The sequence below is a fragment of the Meleagris gallopavo genome, chromosome 3 (assembly GCF_000146605.3).
Source record: "Meleagris gallopavo isolate NT-WF06-2002-E0010 breed Aviagen turkey brand Nicholas breeding stock chromosome 3, Turkey_5.1, whole genome shotgun sequence".
Taxonomy (NCBI): domain Eukaryota; kingdom Metazoa; phylum Chordata; class Aves; order Galliformes; family Phasianidae; genus Meleagris; species Meleagris gallopavo.
This window is the reverse complement of record NC_015013.2, coordinates 50,493,565-50,502,604: the sequence shown is the minus strand read 5'-3', so window position 1 is coordinate 50,502,604 and position 9,040 is coordinate 50,493,565. Positions and strand designations below refer to the sequence as shown.

Here is a 9,040-nt window from a genome sequence, read left to right as displayed (position 1 = left end):
TTCTCTTAAAATAAGAGATAATGAAATAACAGAGAAGAAAACATAACCAGGCTGGTGTAGGGATGTGGTTTATTGAATTCATCCTGGGCACAAGAAAAGGGAGCAGCACGAGCAGGCTACTTTGTAGAGGGCAGCAGGTTAAGAACCAGTAAGGTGTGCAATTAGCAACCTCCACAGCAAGAGTTGCAGGCTCCATGGTGTCCAATAAAAGAGCAGAGCTGGTTGAGACATGAAGCTAAGCCTTCAAGTGAAGGTCACAATTAGCTGCTACATGTGGCAAACTAGGGGGCAGAGCTTAAATGTGGGGTCCAGGCCAAAGAGTAAAGAACAAATCCCATATGAGCTTTTTGTCACAACTTTACTGTTTTCACAGGGATCTGATCAAAGGTTATACAGATGCACTAAAACCAAGCTGGTTACAGGAAGGCTGGGACATTGAGAGCCCATCTGTGAGCTCAAAGCTCTCACCAGCATCCAGGCTTTTCCTGAACCCTTGTTGTATATTTTATTATTCATTTTTAAAATCAGGCTCTGTAGTGAGTGCTAAAGTAGTTGGATTAAATGTTGCAGCATATGAATGTCTTGGTAGTGTCTCTGTCAGTTCTTTCACAAGTGCTTCTTGTACTATAGCTTGGTCACTGCTGACTGTCATTGCTTTCTGCCCATTCAACCTGGAGAGCAATTTGACTCTTTAAGAAGTACAGTTAAAAGGAAAAGTTTCCTTGCTGACGGAGTCAGAGATCTCCCATCAGTCATGGTCATGAAGAAAGAATATTCTTCATTATTATGGAGAAATATGAGGGAAGGGAGAAAACATTAACTTCCTTGAACTTTTCATATTCTCCAAGACACAGGAATGAACAGCTCTGCCCAAAATAGAGGAATCAGCTCTGATTCTGCCTTCCTTTGTTCCCAGAACTACGAAGATTATCAAGTGATTAAGCAGTTTTTTAAGATTAATCTTTTCCCTCACCAGTTAAATGTCTGGTTTGGGGAAAGCACCAATGGGTAATTATATGCTCTTATGATAGCCAAATACTTTGCATCATTCTTTATCTATGTCATTGATTCCATTTCAGAAAAGCAGACCATTAGAAGTGATTGAAAAGAAACCCACAAAAGCAAGCATGTGTGTTGCAGTAAAGATACTCAACCTTTTAGCATCTTTTTTTTTTTTTTTGTCAGGAGTAATAAATTCCTTGGCTAGCCACTAAATACTCTGAATTAATAAGAAAAACTCAGATATCTAAGGAATACTAAATGTCCCATAGAAATGTTGACTAGAATCATAGTTGGTTTCCAGAAAGCAGATTGTAAGAATCAATAAAAAATTAAAGATTAGGAATAAAAACTAACCCTGTGGTGAAGATATTGTGGGATATTTGCATATTTTTATTTTTCTAGTTACTATACACCCAAAGGGTGGAAATTACAATAGAGGTCAGTGTAGTAGAATAACAATGCAAAGGTTACTAAGTAATAATTGTAAGTAATAAAAAATGAAAAAATAGAAAATGATCCAAAACAACAAAACAGAGGCATATTAAAATCATTACTATAGGAAAAAAAAGCACTAGAAGTCAAACCAAAGAGATTATTTCAGACTAAAAGTTTTGTTTTTACGGTATGACTTTTCATTTGATACTGTATGCAAATATTACACCACAGCCCACTGCCTAGCCTCTGAATAGCAAATCTGACCCACTTCTTGGGATACAACATTTAGGGGCTGCAGCACTCATCCATTCCACCTGACCTAGGCACAGAACCCAAAAGTTTTGTGAACAGCTCCAGTAGATAAGCTTAATTTAGAATGCACGTGATCTTGAAAAATGGGAGGATTTTTGTTTTTGTTTTTGTTTTTTTTTTCCCCATACAGGTTTTTAAATGTTTTGTTTGTTTGTTTGTTTGATTGATTGATTGACTTCCAGTACTCAAGTCAGGAATTAAATGGTCTGAATAAAGTTCCTGAAGTTAAGACTGTTTTGTCCACAGCAGCTACAGGTACGTGATTACTCTGTCCACCATTTTTCTTGCTCTTGTTTTCCTGTTTTCTCCTCCTTGCTGCTGTCAGAGGGAGTGAGCAAGCGGCTGTGTGGTTAAATGGCCAGGGCCAACCCACCACAAATGCAAATACTTCAACATGCCTGATCTGCCTAACTCACTGTATGGGAAGGGTCCAGCATATCAGCCAGGGAGCTACACCTTTTGACATTCATATTTTCTTTCCATAAAATTAAAAGCAGGGAAGGGGTTACAAGGAAGATCATGTTTGCATGACATATCTGGTTCCATGAATACGGTCTATGCAAGAATTCATAGGTTCTGAAACTTTGTTGTAAATATTTATAACAATAATTTACAAAAAAGCTTCTGCAGGATGGTGGTTGTTCAGTTTTGTGTTTGAAAACTAGAATAATTCTCAGGAGCTGCCTATTTCCCCCAGTGAATATGTAGAAAACCTAGAATGACTATACTGCTAGCTTGCATACCTCAGATACCTATACATAGGCACAAGCAGATTATTTGGAAGATCTGAATTGCAGGGAAATCATAGGGATGAATTCAATCTAACAGTCCAGACCTGGAGAGTTCCCTGTTGTTATGAGATCCACATGGCACCCTTGGTGAGAAATCCTTAACTGAAGGCATGTAGCAGCGTGGGCTTTTCTTCCAGTGAGCAGATCAGGAATCATTCCTGCCTTTGAAAATGATTGGTCTCTACTTAATAGCCTAGTGACTGGAATATTCTGTTAGTATGAGACAAGTTGGAGCAACTTCTCCCCTTTTAGTCTTTCAACATAATCATTTTATTTGGGAAGTATCTTTTATAAAACATGGTTGCAGCCCTGGATCAGAATGAAGACCTTCCCACCACTTGGTAAATGTACTTAGGGTTTGACTGTTTTGTTCTCTCTAGATATTTTATAGACAGTGACAGTTTTGGTAAAATGAGCAGGAATTTGTTTTTCTAACAACTCTTTTATTGTCTGACCACACTTATTAAGTACTAAGCTATGTTCTTGTAATTTCCTAGATTATGAAGACTACTCTTTGAGTTTCTGTGCACACTCAAAGTACAGAATCCCATAGTGCTTTTTGCAGCTGCAGAGCAGAACCCCATTGGGATGAGACCTTCACTTTGGAAGCAAGTACAGGTTTGGGATGCACTTTGAAGCAGTTCCTGGCAGCTGCAGCTTGAAGACCACGGAATATACTGCAGAATGCACTTACAGTTTGATACGGGCAACCTTTCAGGCTTAAACACAAGCTGCATATGCATTGTGTGGTAGAGTAAAGACAGAATTTGAAGACTACAGACTCTTGGCTAAGAAACCACACTTGACTTAAATCTACTTTTAGCTTGTAAGAAATTTTAAAAGTGTCCTCAGCTGTTTTTTGCTACTGTTTTTTACTTTTTAAATCTGATTTTTTCTTTGCTGTAGCACAGATGATGTAATCAAGTACAGTTTCAATTTAACTGCTTAATTTTATGGGCAGATAGAACCTAAAACATCAGATTAGACTGAAAATAACAGGCTGATAAGTACTTCAGGCTAAACACCAATTTAGGTTGCTTAGGTACAGGATGCTTTGAGTGTAGAAAGACAAAGAATTTGTTTCCAGAAGACAAGTTGAATGAGAGTCACTTCAGAAGACAGTGTTAGTTGATCTTTTCTACCATTGTTTTGAATTTAGGTTAGGTTTTCATCAGCTTGGAGCATGTTATAAGCAATCTGATTGAAAAAGATTTTCAACTACTTTAATAAAATTAATTTTTAGAAGTTAAGACAAATAGGAAGTGCTTGAGAAGACCTAACTGATGTCTAGAATTATGAGAGGGGAATGATAGCAAAGGTAAGACAAAATATTCACCATATGAAAGATTCAGATATTAGAGACCACAATTAAAATTCAGAGAGATATAGCACACAAAGAGTTCAAGCAGAGAAGTTCACTTAATGCAGTTGCCAAGTAAAGCCATCAAAGCAAATAGCGCCAATGAATTTAAGAGAACTCTGCATGTCTGAGCAGGAAGGGAATCAAAGGATATAGTTACTAAGCAAGAAAATAGGTGTGAGATAAACTTAAAGGGAATAGCTTATTGAATCAGGTGTCCTTTTCTCTCTCTGGAAATGCCTTGTGTCCTTGTTTCCTAATCTTTCATAAAAGCAGGATTGAAAATAGTCGAACGAAAAAGCTCTACACAGACTATAATTAAAATGTACTGCAAATGTTTTAATCTGACTTGTATTTTGATTTGGGGTTTTTACATTAATTAGAGAGACTTTAAAGACTGTGACAACCATTTCATCAAAGACAAAGACTTAAAGAACAGTCCAAACACTAAGAGATTTCTTAATGAAAATAGTTTAAACAAGTGAGCTGAGAAACTTCTGAAAATTCGAGTCTGAAGAAGAAAAAATGCATAGGAGTGAAAAGTGAAGCACAGAAATTATACTTCAGAGAAATCAACCTAAACTACATAAATCAGGGAGTAAAGTCTCTGTTGGAATAATTCACTCTACCTGTAGAAATACTAATCATAAGTTGCAGTACTAGATGTTGTACTTCAGTATATAATTTTTAATTTGCATCCCAATGGAAACTAATTTGCATGTTATAATTACCTTTCTAGCTGTCTTTTGGGAGATAAAAACAGAGCTATTAACTAAACTTCAATGTATCAGAGCTTCTAAACTAAATATATTTGTTCTATCATATTGCCTGGCAATTTCCCCCAAATGGATAAAAGTATAAATATGCTTCATTAAACAAAAAGAACTGAAAACATTTGCCATTTTAAAAATTAGTACTTCTAGAATATTCTGTATGATCATTTTAATGATTTGCTTTGAGAACAAAAACTGCAGTTTTACTTAATAGCTTGATCACATACTTCTTTACAATGTTTGGGCTGCTATAAATTTCAGCACTTACAGCTTATCCACAAAGTGCGTTAAACACAATTTATTAAATCTTATAATGCCTTCAGAAAAGATAAGTTGTGGCTATTAGTGTTTCATTTGTAACCAGATGGAAGTGGGAAACTGAAGCACTGAGATTTGTCAGAGGTCCCTCCTTAGGCTTAATTTAACTGGAAGCAACGGTCAGTCACCTACAATCTTTTGCATCACCTATACCAGTGACACAAACCAGAGGAAAACATTGGATACAAAGGAGCAACATTAAAGCCAGAGCCTAAATGTTCAGAGAAGAATTTTTGCATTGTAAATAACATTACCTGTTTACCTAGATAAAGAGTCTGTACACAGAATATAGTTCTTTCTTGCTCTTACATGCTAAATTACAGAATATTGTGTTTGTTTTTTTTTTTTTTAAACTATCTATAGCTTGAAACACTGAGAAAAATCTGAGCCCCAGATTACTTCTCGTACTGTCTATTGGAATCAGATTACACAGCCATTATCAAAGCCCTAGATTTTTATTTATTTTATGGGGAATTGTTCTGCTTATGAAGAAACAAAGTTGCTTCTAACAGGCTCTTGACAATACCAAGCAAAGTACTCACAGGTAGACTACCAAGAGTTATATGTAGAAAAAGAGCCAAACTCGTGCAACTGGTGCAGGCAGTCTCTAATAACACAGCTCTCCAGCAACACGACATTCCCTCTCAGAAAACTGCCTATGTTTAAGAGATATTCTATTCTTCCATTCTGTGGCTGGTCCTTGTATGAGCCCAGCAGGGCTCCACACCTGGGTCCACCCCTTCTGACCATGTGAAGAGCACAGGTGCAAACACACCAGGTGCAAACACAGCCTGCACTCCCTGGACCAGCCTGCCATTCTCCAGGTGCTCAATCACTATTTCAAAGTGTGACATAACAGTTCTTCTATATGAATAGAGATGATGTTTCTGTGGAAGAAATCTGCTATAAAAGTTTTCATTTTAGTGCTGTTGTTCTTAAACTGATTGATAGCCAAGATATTTGTGGAGTTTTGGGGTGTGGATTGTTGTTTTTCTGAAGAACAAGAGAGGTTTTTGTTTACGAGGCATGTATGTTTAAAAAGCCATGCAGAGGATGAAGGCTAACACAGTGAGTTAACCTTTGAAGTATTGTACTCTGTTTCACGTATCTATCTTCCATTGTTTAGGTGTGTTAGAGATGTTTGTAGAAAGGTAATTTTGGTTTATGGGGATTTTTTTATATTTACCTTGGTCTCAGGACTACAAAGTTCTTCAAGGAAACTGGAGTACCAGCTCTTCTTAAATAGAGGTCCAGTGCACTTGACTGAAAGTCTTCACTGTTAATATCAGAGGGTAGTTCTTTAAAACAACAAACAAACAAAAAACACACTGCAGGTGAACTGGAAGAAAAGAAAGTAGGAAGAATGTTTTGATTTTTGTTGCATGATGTTCTCTAACAGAAAAACACTTTCTTTGAGAGAACATAATCAACTCTACAGACGGACACACTGTGATAAATCTTCTATTCTGTGATTTAAGACAGTAACGTATGACCATGCAGGAAGGAAGAGAAAAGTGTTCTTGAAGCACTCCAATTAGTCTTAATCACTTACTCTGCCTACAGAGCTAGTTTCTACTGGTGTTCCAGAGTAAAACACAAAACATGCTCACAGACTCTTTTTTTGCCAGCTTTGTTATGAGGGTTTAACCTCCAGTAACTGCATAAAGCAGTCAGTGGGGCAGTGGTAATAACTTTAGAAGCTACAGTAATTTGCTTGACTGAGGATGAGTGAATCTTTAGTTCATAGACAAACTGTATTTTGCTGTTAGATGTATGTAATTCTATATGCAATAAATGATGAGTGGAGAGCATAAATATTTTAATGAATTTTGTGGTGGGAGTGTAGAATGAGACCACAGCAATTTGCTTATTTTCATTCTAGGTATGAACCAGGTTTGAAACTGTCTCTCTACATTTGCTTGAAGGGAGTGATGTAATAATTCTCTGTACTGATGAAGTCTTCCAATCGACATGATCTGATATTTGCAAACATAATTTATATCAGGACACCTTTGAATTTCATATAACTGCATTTAAAAGTGCAGTATCTTTGTTGATCTTATGTCAATCACAGAGAAATACTAAGTAAAATCTAATGAATCTTTGACAAAGTGAACATAAATATAATGTTTATCAGTGAATAGGTTATAAATAAATCTTCACAGATTTATTTTTTATGAATAAAATCTTCACTTAAAACACAAGATGCAAATATATATGAATATGTTATATACTCCACGTGGTGACTCAAATAACTTTCCCATCATTAGTAAGTTTAATACCCAGACCTTCCTGTTTTCATCAGTGATATCTCATAGTTATCTTTTCCAGTCACTTTGTCAGTTTACACTGTAAATCATAGAATCACAGAATGGCCAAGGTTGGAAGGGACCTCAAGGATCATGAATCTCCAACACCCCTGCCACATGCAGGGCCACAAACCTCCACATTTAATACTAGACCAGGCTGCCCAGGGCCCCATCCAAACTGGCCTTGAACACCTCCAGGGATGGGGCATCCACAACCTCTCTGGGCAGCCTGCTCCAGCACCTCACCACTCTCATAGTAAAGAACTTCCCCCTGACATCCAACCTAAATATTCCTTCCCTCAACTGAAAATCATTTCCCCTTGTCCTGCCATTTTCAACCCTTACAAAGAGTTGATCCCCCTCCTGTTTGTAGGGTCCTTGTATATGTATATGATAGCTCCAGAGAAAAGGTCAGTTTTCATTTCATTGCTCTTTCAAGTTCATGTTATTTGCTACTGTTGATAACACTCTAACAGTATTTTAAATCCCTGTGGCTGTGATTTTCTTTGTGCATTCAAAGCTCAGACAAGTCAATTCAATTAAACAAAGATCTGAAGCTATTGGTATAGGAAGAAGTTGAACAGTCTTTTTTTTTTTTTTGTAATTAATTGTACATCTGAAGTGCACAATGAACCAGTCTGCAAATAAGAATATTCTTTTCACTTTAATATGATTGTTTTGCTGAGAAGAAAGTTCCATATACTTGAGATTCAGTATGTCCAAGAAACTGCAATGTCTATTTAGTTTGGGCCTTTTGATGTTATTTTATACCTAACAGTAAACACCTTTATCATTTGATTTACAAAGACTAGCTGTAGAAATTCAAAATCACCCACAGCCAGGTGTTCTAAGATTATACCATAAACTACCTTTCAAATTTTGGTACTACTAAAACAGACCAAAACAGAGTGGATGAAAAAAGGAATAAGACATAAGAACTCTGTCCTAGTGAGGCCACATTTAGAATACTGTGTCCAGTTCTGGGCTCCCCAGTTCAGAAAAGACAGGGATATCCTAGAAGTCCAGAGAAGGGCTACAAAGATGATAAAGGGCCTAAAGCATCTCCTGAATGAGGAAAGGCTGAGTAACCTCAGCTTGTTCAGTCTGGGGAAAAGAAGCTGACAAATGTTTATAAATATTTAATGGGAGATGGGACAAAAACAGATGAGGACAAAGCTTTTCTCAGTGGTATGAAGCAATAGGACTAGGAGGAATGGCTTATACCCTGAACACAGGAAGTTCTGCACTAACATGCAGAAGACCTTCTTTATGGTAAAGGTGATGGAGTGCTAGAACAGGTTGCCAAGACAGGTTGTGGAGTCTCCTTCTATGTAGATATTCAAGACCCGTCTGGACACTTACCTGTGTGATCTATTGTAGGAAACTGGCTTTAGTGGCAGATTGGAATCAATGATCTCTTGAGATCCCTTCCAGCACCTCCAATTCTGTGCAATTCTGTAACAAAGGAAAGATGATCACAGAATAAGTAAAAATATATGTTTCTAAATACATTAAAAATATGATCTCTCTCTTCTCCCCACCATTACTCAAGACATGGCATATTCCATGTTTTGCTTGAGAAGAGCATCTATGGGATAAATACCATTATAGACAGTAGAAAGATTTTTATTTTTGCAAAATGTGAGAAGATAAAAGAACAGCTGCAGGCTCCAGGTTGTCCAATATCCATGAGCGCTCTACATCAGCAAAAGGATAGCAGGTTCTTAGATTGAAACAGTG

General features: G+C 37.0%; 1 long non-coding RNA gene across 1 annotated transcript in view; it reads right to left on the bottom strand.

Moving 5' to 3' along the window:
* The window catches only part of LOC104910303, a 9,835-nt gene extending 3,561 nt beyond the window's left edge, over window positions 1-6,274 (bottom strand). Inside the window, exon 1 of the long non-coding RNA XR_004159385.1 lies at window positions 6,178-6,274. This is a non-coding gene — a long non-coding RNA (uncharacterized LOC104910303). The remainder of the gene's footprint in view (window positions 1-6,177) is intronic.
* Window positions 6,275-9,040: the final 2,766 nt, after the last annotated feature.